This window comes from Helianthus annuus, chromosome 4, assembly GCF_002127325.2.
Source record: "Helianthus annuus cultivar XRQ/B chromosome 4, HanXRQr2.0-SUNRISE, whole genome shotgun sequence".
Classification (NCBI taxonomy): domain Eukaryota; kingdom Viridiplantae; phylum Streptophyta; class Magnoliopsida; order Asterales; family Asteraceae; genus Helianthus; species Helianthus annuus.
Window position 1 is genome coordinate 5,373,786 of NC_035436.2, and position 14,093 is coordinate 5,387,878.

Sequence of the window (14,093 nt, forward strand, 5' to 3'; positions counted from 1 at the left end):
CCACACATCGTCAGACACAACTTCGGGTCCAACCATGCTTGAGACAACTCCTTTTTCTGTTGAGACAGCTCCACCTCCGAGGAGGTCCACTCGTGAATGTAAGTCCACTAAGCTACCAGATTTTGCCTACTCTACTTACTCGGCTTCGTTTGCTTCATTTATTTCAAATATACATCAGTTATCTGAACCTGCATCGTATAGAGAGGCTGTCTCTGATCCTCTTTGGCAGAATGCTATGGCTGAAGAGCTCACTTCTCTTCATCAGACGCACACATGGGATTTGGTTCCATTACCACCTGGTAAGCATACAATTGGTTGTCGTTGGGTATATAAGATTAAAATGAAGTCTGACGGGTCTGTTGAGCGATATAAGGCCAGACTTGTAGCAAAAGGATACTCACAAAAATATGGTATGGATTACGAGGAGACATTTGCCCCAGTAGCAAAAATGACTACAATTCGTACTCTTATAGCTGTTGCATCTGTTCGTCAGTGGAAGATTTGTCAAATGGATGTCAAGAATGCCTTCTGAATGGTGATCTCCTTGAGGAGGTATACATGACACCTCCCCCAGGAATTGCACATCAACCCGATGAAGTATGTCGTCTTCGGAAAGCTCTATATGGCCTTAAACAGGCCCCTCGTGCTTGGTTTGAAAAATTCTCTACAGTGATTAACTCTTTTGGTTTTGTTCCTAGTAATCACGATTCGGCATTGTTTATTCGATGTACGGAAGCAGGACGCATCCTTCTATCTTTATATGTGGATGATATGATTATCACAGGCGATGATTGTGATGGTATTGAGTCCTTGAAGCGTGATTTGGCTTATCGTTTTGCTATGAAGGATTTGGGCTTACTACGGTATTTCTTGGGTATTGAAGTGGCTTAGTCTCCGAAAGGATATCTCCTTTCTCAGACAAAGTATATTTCTGATCTGTTTAAGTGGGCAAGACTTTCTGATAATAGAACTGTAGACACTCCTCTTGAAACCAATGTGCGATATTCACCCACCGATGGTGTTCCTTTATCTGATCCGAGCCTATATCGTACTATTGTAGGCAGCTTGGTTTACCTTACAGTTACTCGACCTGATATTGCTCATGCTGTTCATGTTGTTAGTCAGTTTGTTACTGCTCCTACTTCTGTTCACTGGGGAGTTGTTCTTCGTATCTTGAGATACCTTCGTGGGACTCAATTTCAGAGTCTTTTGTTTCCCTCGAAATCATCTCTAGAGTTGCGTGCCTAGAGTGATGCTGATTGGGGTAGTGATATTAACGATCGAAAGTCCACTACTGGTTTTTGTGTTTTCCTTGGTGATTCTTTAATCTCATGGAAAAGTAAGAAGCAAGATGTTGTTTCTAGATCTTCTACTGAGGCTGAGTATCGTGCTATGGTTGTGGCTACATGTGAGATTGTTTGGTTGCGATGGCTCCTTGGAGATATGGGGGTCACTATCTCTAAACCTACCCCTTTGCATTGTGATAATCAAAGTGCTATGCAGATCGCAAAGAACTCTGTTTTTCATGAGCGGACAAAACATATTGAGATTGTTGTCATTTTACTCGTCATCATCTTCAGCTTGGAACCATCTCGCTTCCCTTCGTTCCATCAGCTTTGCAGATTGCAGATGTTTTTACCAAGGCTCAGTCACGTCTCGATTTCGGTTCTTATGTGACAAACTCTCAATGTTTATTGCAGTTGCATTGTGAGTTTGAGGGGGGTGTTAGTATAATAGAGATGTTAGCGTGGGCTTGGCCCATTAGCTAGCTAGCCATACTATATAATTTGTATTTCTCTTTTATTTGTTTCCAATGTTTTCTAATGCAATAAAACCCTAATTGTTTCTCTGTACATGTTTATTCATTAACAAATATATCCTTCATATGTTTAAACATTATTTTTATTTTATTTTATTTAATTTTTTGAACGACAAATTTGGATCACTAACGGAACACGGGAGTATTATTGTGCCACTAGTGGAACCACCCAGTCATATCCATCTCTATTAGGCAATAATCCTATACACCAACTCAGGAGGAAACTCAATAAATCTGGAAAAATCTCCATGTGGGAAACGAACCTAGGAGCTAAAGGTCTGTAAGCCTTATCTCACCCCGAACCTAGTTTGGTTGCTATATTATAACAAAATTAGTTGACAAAAATAATTAAACTTTCTCAGAGATTAAATTACACCAACCATTTTGTGGTACGGTGTTGCTATGTTGAAGAAGGTGTATACCCTTGATTACATTGATTGCGGTTCATCCAAGGTTTGGCACCACATTTGTTTTGGACGTAGAAAACTGAATCCGGTTGATGGAACTTGTGTTTGCAACCTGTTGAGCCATTCATAATTCATGGTTGATTAGCTTCTCGTGTTGAATTAAAAGAAATTGAAATATCACCAGGGCCAGCCCCATGGTTGATTAGCTTCTCGTGTTGAATTAAAAGAAATTGGAATATCATCAGGGCCGGCACCGATAATCTTTGAAAATTTTGGGTCCGGAGCGAGTAGAAAAAATACCCTATTGGGCAGCACGTGTGTCGCCAAGGACATAAGGGGCATGATGACTTGACGTCATCCTCACCTTCCCAATTTTAAATTGATTTTAAATTTTATCTGGGTTTAATTTTAAACGAGTAAATTACATTTTTGGCCCCTGTGGTTATATCACTTTTACTATATTAGCCCAAAATAAGAATTTTTAACATATCTGCCCCCATGGTTTCTATAACTAACCATTTTGGCCTCTAAGTCTAGAGATCATGGGGGCCAAAATGGTTAGTTATAGAGATCATGGGGGCTAAAATGGTTAGACTTAGGGGCCAAAATGGTTAGTTATAGAGACCATGGGGACAGATATGTTAAAAATTCTTATTTTGGGCTAATATAGTAAAAGTGATATAACCATAGGGGCCAAAAACGTAATTTACTCAATTTTAAACTATTTGGACAATTTAAAAATGAGTTTAAACTTTACTAAATGGGTATTGATGAGTAATGGGCTGGGCTTACATAAAATGGCTTTTAGCGTTAATGGGATTGAAATAAATAAAATGTTAATCGACCCACGAGAAGACCGGGTCATGGGCCGTCACCCACCCCACCCTCCTTGGGTCTAGCTATGAATATCACGTGCATGAATTGAATCAAAAATGGGTTTATAGAAGGATTGGTCAGGCCCATTTAGAACAACATCCACATCTTCTTGATCCATTTCTTGCCAAGAATTGCAAGTTCATCGACTACCGTTTTAATGCTTTGCATGTAAGCGGTAATGGTTTGGGTGGGTGGGTGTTTTGGTGAGTTATTTCAGTCGGTGTTGTAACTGTTTAATATGCCCTCGTGAGTCGTGAGGTTGATGTATATGTTGTTGCGAGAATCTCCCGTGCTTCCAGTGGCGAAGCTTGATATTTTCGACCGTGGGGTCAAAAACGTATATACCAAAAAATTTCTGTAATACCGGAGGGTCGAAAACGTGTATACCCAAAAATTTATATACGAAAACTGCATACTCTCTAATACTGAGCGAAAAGTTCGGGGGGGGGGGGGGGGTGCCTCCCGCCCACTAGAAGTTGCGCCCATGTGTGCTTCACGAGAAGCTGAAGCATTGGTTACTAAGGGAATGATTTGCGGTGGTAGACTGTCGACAAGAGCATCAAATAATAGTCGATCTTGGCTAAATTATTTAGCATAATCTGTATGAGGAGTGATCGTACCATCAATGGCGACTGTAGGGTTTGCAGCCGGATAGGTACCATCTACAAACCTGTAGAGATCAAAGCCATAAACCGAGTTTTATAACAATTAAAAATAGGTCTCGAAACGAGTTGGATCAAAGTGACATGTTTCAATTTTTCTCTGTGTTTAGAATATTTCTCCCCCTAAATATAAACTATAAAGTGTCGATTATAAATATAACTTGAATCAATTGTATGATTTAAATTAATTTTATTACTGTGAAGCTAAATTTGATATTATGGCATATCCATAATATTACAAGTACCAGCTAGTTCAATGAGCTAGAGAATATGGTTCAATTTTCTGTAATATTTATTAATGTATATTTTCTAGATACAAAATAAAATAACACGACGGGGATGTAGCTCAAATGGTAGAGCGCTCGCTTTGCATGCGAGAGGCACGGGGTTCGATCCCCCGCATCTCCACCTTTTATTAGTAGTTAGATTTTACCAATTTTTTTTTGAGAAAGTGATTCTATTTATTATTATTAATAGAGTTAATTGCCCGGATGGTCCCTATAGTTTCATGTTTAGTCCTCACGTTTTGAAAATAACATATATGCTCCCTATAGTTTGTTATTTTGTTAATCGGATAGTCCCTAAATAGATTGATATCAGTTAGTTTGGAAATAGCAGTTATGCTCCCTATGGTTTGTCATTTTGTTACTCGGATAGTCCCCTGAGTAAATTTCAAGGGACTATCCGAGTAACAAAATGACAAATCATAAGCAGCATACCTGCTATTTCCAAAAGGTATGGACTAAACGTGCAAAAATGTGAAACCACAGAGACCATCCGGGCAATTAACTCTTATTAGTATAAAGTTATAACTGATGTGATCATAATAAATAAGCCCATATAATTGAACATTTTTAAGATTTGCATAAAAACATCACCTCTTAGCAATGAATTAAGAGGCCACCAAAAACATCAACATTTACATTAGAAACATAACAACAATTCATTAAACAAAAAACCTTATGCTATGAACGAATCAACATTAAACGAATCTGATCTCACCAAAACTTTTCCTCCGGAAATCCCAAGTGATGTTTTTCCACTTCGACCTATTTTGAATCCGCCAAATACGTTGTATCCCTTATGTCATCTAGTATCATTTGACACAAAGTATATATAGACGTCTCTAAACATCCACACCTTATCAGATTGAGGATTCTTGACATTAATGCAGAAGTGTGAGAAGTGTATTATAACACTATATATAACACCATATAAACACCGTATAACAATATGTATGTAACACCCCAAATTCTCGTATGTCCTAAAAGTATAATGTATAGTGATGTTCTAACAGATTAAAATGGGAAACATATATATATAGAATTATGTCAAAATAAAAGTTAGTAAAAGAAAGATGATTAAGTTAGAAAGTAAATTACCAAAGTGAATAGGGATTAAATGATGAGGGACTAGATGTGTAAATATTGTTATGAGCATGATAAAAAAAAAAAAGAGAAACCAGACTTGAGTCTGGTGTGCGATCGTGAGAAGACCAGGAGGGACTCATTCCCTCTCAAAACCCTAAATCTTTAAAACTCCATCAATTGAAAGCCAAATTAGTGAAGAATCGAATGCATGAGCTAAGAATTCTGATTATCTAAGTATTCTTGATCTCAAGTAAGTGAAATTTCTTGATTTGATGATGTTTGATTATGTGGGTTTAATGTAATTAGTGAATGTAATGCAAACAATTAGAACGATTAATGGTTGCTATGAATGTCTAGACACCAATAGATGCTAAATTTCGAATATGAGCATGATTAGGGCAAAACCCACTTGCATGTCAAGTAATGGTTAGAAATTGTGAAGTTTTACATGTTAAATTGATTGTTGTTGATGAAATTGTAGTGAATAATGGATTTGGAACCATATGTTCATGGTCAAAATAGGAAATTAAAGATTAGGGTAATGATTTTTATTATTATGAAAGAATTAGTTGATCTATTTGATGAATTTAGGATGAATGTGTTATAAATACTTGTACATCATGCTTAGTAAGTAGTACGCACACCAAGTGTTCGATGAAATGTCTAAAAGAAAATAATAAGTGAAATTCCTGCAAATAATGAGTATAGAGATATAGTTCATGTGAAGGTTATGTAGGAATAATGTTGAGTATGCGTTATGCTTGTTGAATGGATTAACAAAGGTCAAATATGAGATGTGAAATTGATATGATTGTTCATATGTATAAGTAAATATGCTAATAAGAATGCAAATGCAATGACATGAATGTGTAGGAATCATGTCAAAATGGTTGAGAGCTTGGAAGGCTAACGGGCTAAGAAGACTCAAGTAAAACAAACGCAAATATGGACGCACAAGGTAAGTGGATCCCGGACTTACACTTTAGATGTAAAATGTATTGTAGTATGATGATTATTGTGAAACATGTGAGAAAGTATGAGACAATGGAAGTAATAAGGTAAGTTTACGGTAAATGAGTCGAAAATAGTTAAGAAATAGTTTCTATTAAGTATAGGTAAGAAGGAATCTTACGTGATGATATCATGCATAAAGGTGAAATAAGTAGTTATACGCGTAGGTATGGGTCTAATTGTAAGTAAACAATTGGGATTCATAAGAGAGAATGACTATGAACACGTAAGTATGGATAATTATGTGTATACAATTTACATGTGTAGATGGGTGTGTTTAGGATTACAAGTAATATGTGTAGAATGTAAATCTGTAAGTACATGTACAAATAAAAAAAGGGTATGTATGCATGTATCGGAAGATAGTTATATGTATAAATGAATGAGACTTGTTATGCGTATACATTGATATGTTCGTATGAACGAAATCTAAAGATGCTAACCGTTTTCCTATTTAGAATGAAATAGGGAATGCAGGTATACTCGTGATGGAAGTTGAAAGTAGGCGCCAAAATCCAATGCGGGTGGTTTGAATGGATGGATGAATGGACTAACATAAGCGAGAGCATGATATGTCAAAGCTTAATTATGCATGTTTAAATTTTATATATGATGACACCGATTGCTAAAGATGTGATTGTACGTGGTGTCTGCAGGTTGTACAGAACTGTGGATTCTCACCATGGAGTGTAAAAGGTTGAAGATCGAGTCAAGAGATGGATTGTACATGTGGGCGCATAGTCACGTAATTTAATAGTAGTATGTCCGATTTTTATAAATTTATAGAAAGCATTAATGTATTTAAGGTAAAAGAGTGAATTAATGTATTTCTAAGTATGTTAGAATGAATACGATGAAAGAAAATTTTTAAGTTCGTATTTCCGCTGCGACTTTTGGTTAAAACGTGTTAGGGCGTTACAAGTTGGTATCAGAGCCTAGGTTTGAGCGAAATCAAGTACAAATGAGTGAGTACTTGAACTCAAACCTGTGTGCTCTTGTGACTATTGACCCGTACAATCCAAGACTCGATCAAGACCGAAAGGTAAGATTTAATATAAGTAAGTATGTGAGAAGTTACTAATAATGATGAATATTGAAAGGTGAGCTTGATGGATAATGGGGATGTTCCGCAGTCGCAAGCTAGTACGAAAGCTAAGGTGTGTGGTATGTCAGGAAAATGGACCCCAGGTACACAAATTTTAAAAATTTGCAAGCATTAGTATGTAGCATACCCTTATATATGAGGGTGAAATCCTCGAAGGATTCATATGAGTGTGGCACGAACTTAAGACCGGTTCCTGGATATAAAGTGCTAATTCTCATGAAGGCACGAGACTAGTATGTGGATTGCACGCCTGGCCAGTGTGCAAAAAGCATAGGACGCTCGTGAGACCATGAGAGACACCACGTGTATGTCCGGACGAACTGGGATGGGGGTCGTGTGGGAGGGAAAAAGGGGTCCAACGATTCTTTAAGAATCGGGTTGAACATGAGAAAGAAAGAAAAGAATGGAAAGTATGAGTGAAAGGTTTGAATTCGTGAATGAATTCAAACATGAATGGAAAGGAAAGAATGGAAGGTATGAATGAAAGTTTGAATGCGTAGGTGAATGCGGATCAAATTTATAAAGAATGGAAAGAAGGAACAAACGGATCAAGTTCGCGGAAAAGTATAATTCGATGCAAGGTAAGTAAAGTTTACGCTCATTTCGTAGAATGCTTATTTGTTTTATGGGTGGTAAGTACGATAAGGTGAATTGGAAATACGAGGTTCCGACACGAAATGATACGGGTCGGAATGAGTGAAAATGATGAAGACCATGCTTAATGGTAAAAAGGGGTAAAATGGTAATTTAGCCATGGAATGACGAAGGTACAATGAGTTTTATAAGATTTTGATATGATGTATGCCATAATGAAAATATAAGGGTAAAACGGTAAATTAGTTATGTGTAGGTAAGTGTATAGGGAAATTCAAAAAAGGCACCCTATGGCGTAAGCAATGATGGGTTGAATGTGTAAGGGAAAGGTTTAAAGATTATGACCATATGATGAAAATCTGTAATGAGTCAAATGAGAGAATTAGTAAGTAAATACTACTTTAATTTCAATGCAAAAGGTTTGGGTCGTTTAGACCAAATGGATCAATTAATGATGATATAATCATTTGACGATGATGACTAAAGAACGTTCGTTGAGTTTTATGTTCACAGGATGGATAGCGTATGGAAAGTTCGTTGCTATTATTTAGTAATTAAAAATGCAAGGTACTTAATCGGGTCAATGCTTTGACTCGGGTCAGGTATGTGTAAGTAAAATTTTAGTAAAGATGTGTGATTTTGGTCAATTACGTAGTTGAAAGTCCCTTGTCGTAAAAGAAGGGCTAAAATTGACCAAAAAGCCCTCGAAAGGCAATTTGGGTAAACGACCCTTAAAGGTAGTTTGGAAATAAGTTTTATAAATGAATAAACCTTTTTGGTCGCGAAGAGGTGAAAGGTATGTGCCCTTTTGCTTAATGCCTTGTAATGGGCATTTTTCGTAAATTGTCAAACCGAGGGGTAAAATGTGGAATATTAGATTTTAGCAAGGTAGATCCACCACGAATATAGTTGTGGTGGAAAACGAAAGAAGTCGTAGTGTGAAAGTAGGAGGCATGAAAAGCTAGAAGCGAATAAAGGTGATCCATACTTAAAATAGACTTAAATACCCTTAACGGGTCAAAATAGACATATGAGCGAAAACGGGTTTAAGAATGTATATAAACCCGTGATATGAGCCTAGTACGATAGACAATGTTAAAATTAGGGGGTTCATGAGAAAATTGGGATCAAACAAACGTGTTTGTTTGATAAGTGCATAAACGGGTCGAATAATTCTTAAATGAATATTAAGCCGAAAGCTTGTAAGTTAAGAATTTTTCTTAATCCGGGCATGGGATTTTGAGTCCATATGAAAGAGGACTAAATTTTGGGCATATAGGAAGAAACGGGAGGTTGAACGGGTAAATGGTTCAAAAGTTATGCGCGTTTAAGTATGCAAGAACGACGGAAAAATCTGCTGATGTGCAGGTTCCACCGTAAATTACGGTGGGTACCGTAATTTACGGTGGGTACTGGGGATGAATGCTTGCACCGTAAGACAGGGGGTTTGCACCGTAACAAGGTTGCCACCGTAAGTTACGGTAGTACCGTAATTTACGGTGGAGGTCAAAATTGAGCAAATATGTATGTGACATTGTGTAATCATTTTGGGATGCACTTTTTGCCCGAAATCAAGTTCTGATGCATTTTTGATAAAGGACTTTTGCCCAAAATAAAAATTTTCCAAGCTGACCTGGCAGCTCGACCCAGCCAGGGGCTCTGCCCCTTGGACCCCGCCAGGGGCTGCCGCCCCTTGGACCCCACTTCTCTCAGGGGCGCTGCCCCCGAACCCCCGTTAGTATAGAATGGTATGTACGCAAGTATGAAGTAATGTATGAAAGATATGCACGAATGAAGTTACATAGTAATGTATGCACGTATGAGATTGTGTATGATTGTACACACGTATGTAGAAGATGTAGGAATGTATGTACGTATGAAGATGCGTATGTAGGTAAGTACGAATGTATGCATGAGTATATGTGTAAATGTAGGGATGAAGTAATGTATGAACGTATGTGGATATGTATGAAGTAGGCATGAATGTATGTACATATGCATAAGGAAAGAATTATCGTCCATGAAGGTATGAGGGGTATATATGAATGTACGCATGTACGTAGAGGTGTAGGAATGTATGCAAGTATGTGCATATATATATATATATATATATATATGTATGAGTATATGCACGTATGTAAGTATGTATGAATGTATGCAAAAACATATGAATGTATGTAAGTATGAATGAATGAATGAATGTAAGTACGTATAAGGGTAGGTATAAACGTATACACATATGTAGATATGTATGAATGAATGTATATATGTATGCACGTGGGAAAGCATGTGCGTATGTACGATTTAGATACGTTCAAGTATTAACGTTATTAACCGTGTTTCCGTTGAGAAAGCAATGTAATGCAGGCACGAGAACATTGGATGCATGAGGAATTGAAGTTGATCTCAGAAAGGGTAAAGTTACGTTATGTTACGAATTGAACCAATTATGAACCTTGTAAGGGTTTTATGAGTACGAATATGTTATCATGTCTAAAGTATTGAAGTGTTATGCGTGTTCCGTCCAAGTTGTTTGTTTTGATGGGTTAACTTACCATTTTGTCTAGTAAATGTTAATTAGTAAGTGTCTAGTTTGTTAGTAAGAAGTTTGGATCCTAAACTTTTGTGTAGTTTGTACAAAACGTTCATGGCGAACCTTATATGATCTTAACCTTTGTTATGTTGGAAAGTGTCGTAGTATTAATTATAATGGTATTGTTAAAAAAAACAGGGAGAAAAGTACTTACTACGAACGGGTCATGTCAAAATTTTGTAAAATTGTAAGAATTTTATGTTGTTGGTCGAATGAGAAAAATTTGGGCGTTTCCCATGTATAGTATAATGCTGATACAAATCAGAAATTTGTGAAGGAGATTGGGTGAATAAACACCAAGATAAACAAAAGAATTAAATGAATAAGATAACCGTTGATGTAAATATAAGAAGAATGAAGCGACATGCTGTAAGTATGCTCGGATTAGAAGTAAGTACAAAGCATACTCTAATATGTAATGACCCGACATGAACAGGTCAAACAAGCGAAAATGATATGTTAGGGAGTGGTCATGCATTGACCTGTTACAAATGGGTTAAACAAACCAAAGTTTTAAAGAAACTAGAAATGGGATTGAATGTGCACAAAGGAATAAAGCTTGTATGAATTTATGTATGTATGTATGTATACATGTGCGAATGTATTCATGAAGGTATGTATGTATGTATATATGTAGGAACGTACATGTAAATGTAAGTATATGAGTGTTATACTTGATTTAAGAAAGTAATAATAGGACGTATAGTTATATATGTTTATGAATGAGACCCTTTTTATAAGATATGAGTGAATTCTTGCCATGGTGTGTGTTGTGAATGAAATGAGTGAATAGCCAAGTAGTGATGATCATCACTAGGGGACTAACATAAGGCAAGAATTCGAGATCTCAAGATACGTATATTTTAGAATTGTGCCAAATAAAAAGGACTGGTGTCAACTGGTCAGTTAAGGACTATGGTCCCGTGGAAGTAAGCAAGGTTGCGGGGACGAAACCTTCTTTAAGGGGGGTAGACTTGTAACACCCCAAATTCTCGTATGTCCTAAAAGTATAATGTATAGTGATGTTCTAACAGATTAAAATGGGAAACATATATATATAGAATTATGTCAAAATAAAAGTTAGTAAAAGAAAGATGATTAAGTTAGAAAGTAAATTACCAAAGTGAATAGGGATTAAATGATGAGGGAGTAGATGTGTAAATATTGTTATGAACATGATAAAAAAAAAGAGAAACCAGACTTGAGTCTGGTGTGCGATCGTGAGAAGACCAGGAGGGACTCATTCCCTCTCAAAATCCTAAATCTTTAAAACTCCATCAATTGAAAGCCAAATTAGTGAAGAATCGAATGCATGAGCTAAGAATTCTGATTATCTAAGTATTCTTGATCTCAAGTAAGTGAAATTTCTTGATTTGATGATGTTTGATTATGTGGGTTTAATGTAATTAGTGAATGTAATGCAAACAATTAGAACGATTAATGGTTGCTATGAATGTCTAGACACCAATAGATGCTAAATTTCGAATATGAGCATGATTAGGGCAAAACCCACTTGCATGTCAAGTAATGGTTAGAAATTGTGAAGTTTTACATGTTAAATTGATTGTTGTTGATGAAATTGTAGCGAATAATGGATTTGGAACCATATGTTCATGGTCAAAATAGGAAATTAAAGATTAGGGTAATGATTTTTATTATTATGAAAGAATTAGTTGATCTATTTGATGAATTTAGGATGAATGTGTTATAAATACTTGTACATCATGCTTAGTAAGTAGTACGCACACCAAGTGTTCGATGAAATGTCTAAAAGAAAATAATAAGTGAAATTCCTGCAAATAATGAGTATAGAGATATAGTTCATGTGAAGGTTATGTAGGAATAATGTTGAGTATGCTTTATGCTTGTTGAATGGATTAACAAAGGTCAAATATGAGATGTGAAATTGATATGATTGTTCATATGTATAAGTAAATATGATAATAAGAATGCAAATGCAATGACATGAATGTGTAGGAATCATGTCAAAATGGTTGAGAGCTTGGAAGGCTAACGGGCTAAGAAGACTCAAGTAAAACAAACGCAAATATGGACGCACAAGGTAAGTGGATCCCGGACTTACACTTTAGATGTAAAATGTATTGTAGTATGATGATTATTGTGAAACATGTGAGAAAGTATGAGACAATGGAAGTAATAAGGTAAGTTTACGGTAAATGAGTCGAAAATAGTTAAGAAATAGTTTCTATTAAGTATAGGTAAGAAGGAATCTTACGTGATGATATCATGCATAAAGGTGAAATAAGTAGTTATACGCGTAGGTATGGGTCTAATTGTAAGTAAACAATTGGGATTCATAAGAGAGAATGACTATGAACACGTAAGTATGGATAATTATGTGTATACAATTTACATGTGTAGATGGGTGTGTTTAGGATTACAAGTAATATGTGTAGAATGTAAATCTGTAAGTACATGTACAAATAAAAAAAGGGTATGTATGCATGTATCGGAAGATAGTTATATGTATAAATGAATGAGACTTGTTATGCGTATACATTGATATGTTCGTATGAACGAAATCTAAAGATGCTAACCGTTTTCCTATTTAGAATGAAATAGGGAATGCAGGTATACTCGTGATGGAAGTTGAAAGTAGGCGCCAAAATCCAATGCGGGTGGTTTGAATGGATGGATGAATGGACTAACATAAGCGAGAGCATGATATGTCAAAGCTTAATTATGCATGTTTAAATTTTATATATGATGACACCGATTGCTAAAGATGTGATTGTACGTGGTGTCTGCAGGTTGTACAGAACTGTGGATTCTCACCATGGAGTGTAAAAGGTTGAAGATCGAGTCAAGAGATGGATTGTACATGTGGGCGCATAGTCACGTAATTTAATAGTAGTATGTCCGATTTTTATAAATTTATAGAAAGCATTAATGTATTTAAGGTAAAAGAGTGAATTAATGTATTTCTAAGTATGTTAGAATGAATATGATGAAAGAAAATTTTTAAGTTCGTATTTCCGCTGCGACTTTTGGTTAAAACGTGTTAGGGCGTTACAATGTAACACCATATAACACATAATATATAATAAATATAACACTATAGTTTGTCTGATAGCATGTCTATGATAGATGTATAGTGTTGTATAGTGTCATATAGTGTTACATAGTGTTATATGGTGTTACATATTGTTATACGGTGTTTATATGGTGTTATATAGTGTTATATATATATATATATATATATAGTGTTATAATACACTTATCACACTTCTGGATTAATGTACATGATCCCTACCCTACCTTATCATTCCGGCTTATCCAAATTCTCTAGCACGTTAGCAACAACAATGCTTCGATTATTTTCCTCACTTATTCTATAAATGAATGCTCTAATTTCCTATCCAATATTCATACTTGCAACTAATGTGTTTATCAGTAATTTATACTACTATCATTGATTTTGAGTGTCTATTTCCTTGAGTCGTTTTTCTATATTTTTGTAATCGAATATTTATATTTGCAACATCTTGGGGGTAGGATAAGACTTAGGAACCATTAGAACCTGAGTTGAGTTCGATTCCCGCAAGGGTATAATATTGTCATACATAATATTAGTAGACAACAAGTACATACTTATGCTAGAACTTTTCAGATTTTATGACAGATTGTGAGACTAG

General features: G+C 35.8%; 1 non-coding gene across 1 annotated transcript; it reads left to right on the forward strand.

The window, feature by feature from the left end:
* The first annotated feature begins 4,099 nt into the window (after positions 1-4,099).
* On the forward strand, positions 4,100-4,172 carry TRNAA-UGC. Its single transcript has one exon. It is a non-coding gene; the product is annotated as a tRNA-Ala (tRNA).
* The last annotated feature ends 9,921 nt before the right edge of the window (positions 4,173-14,093 follow it).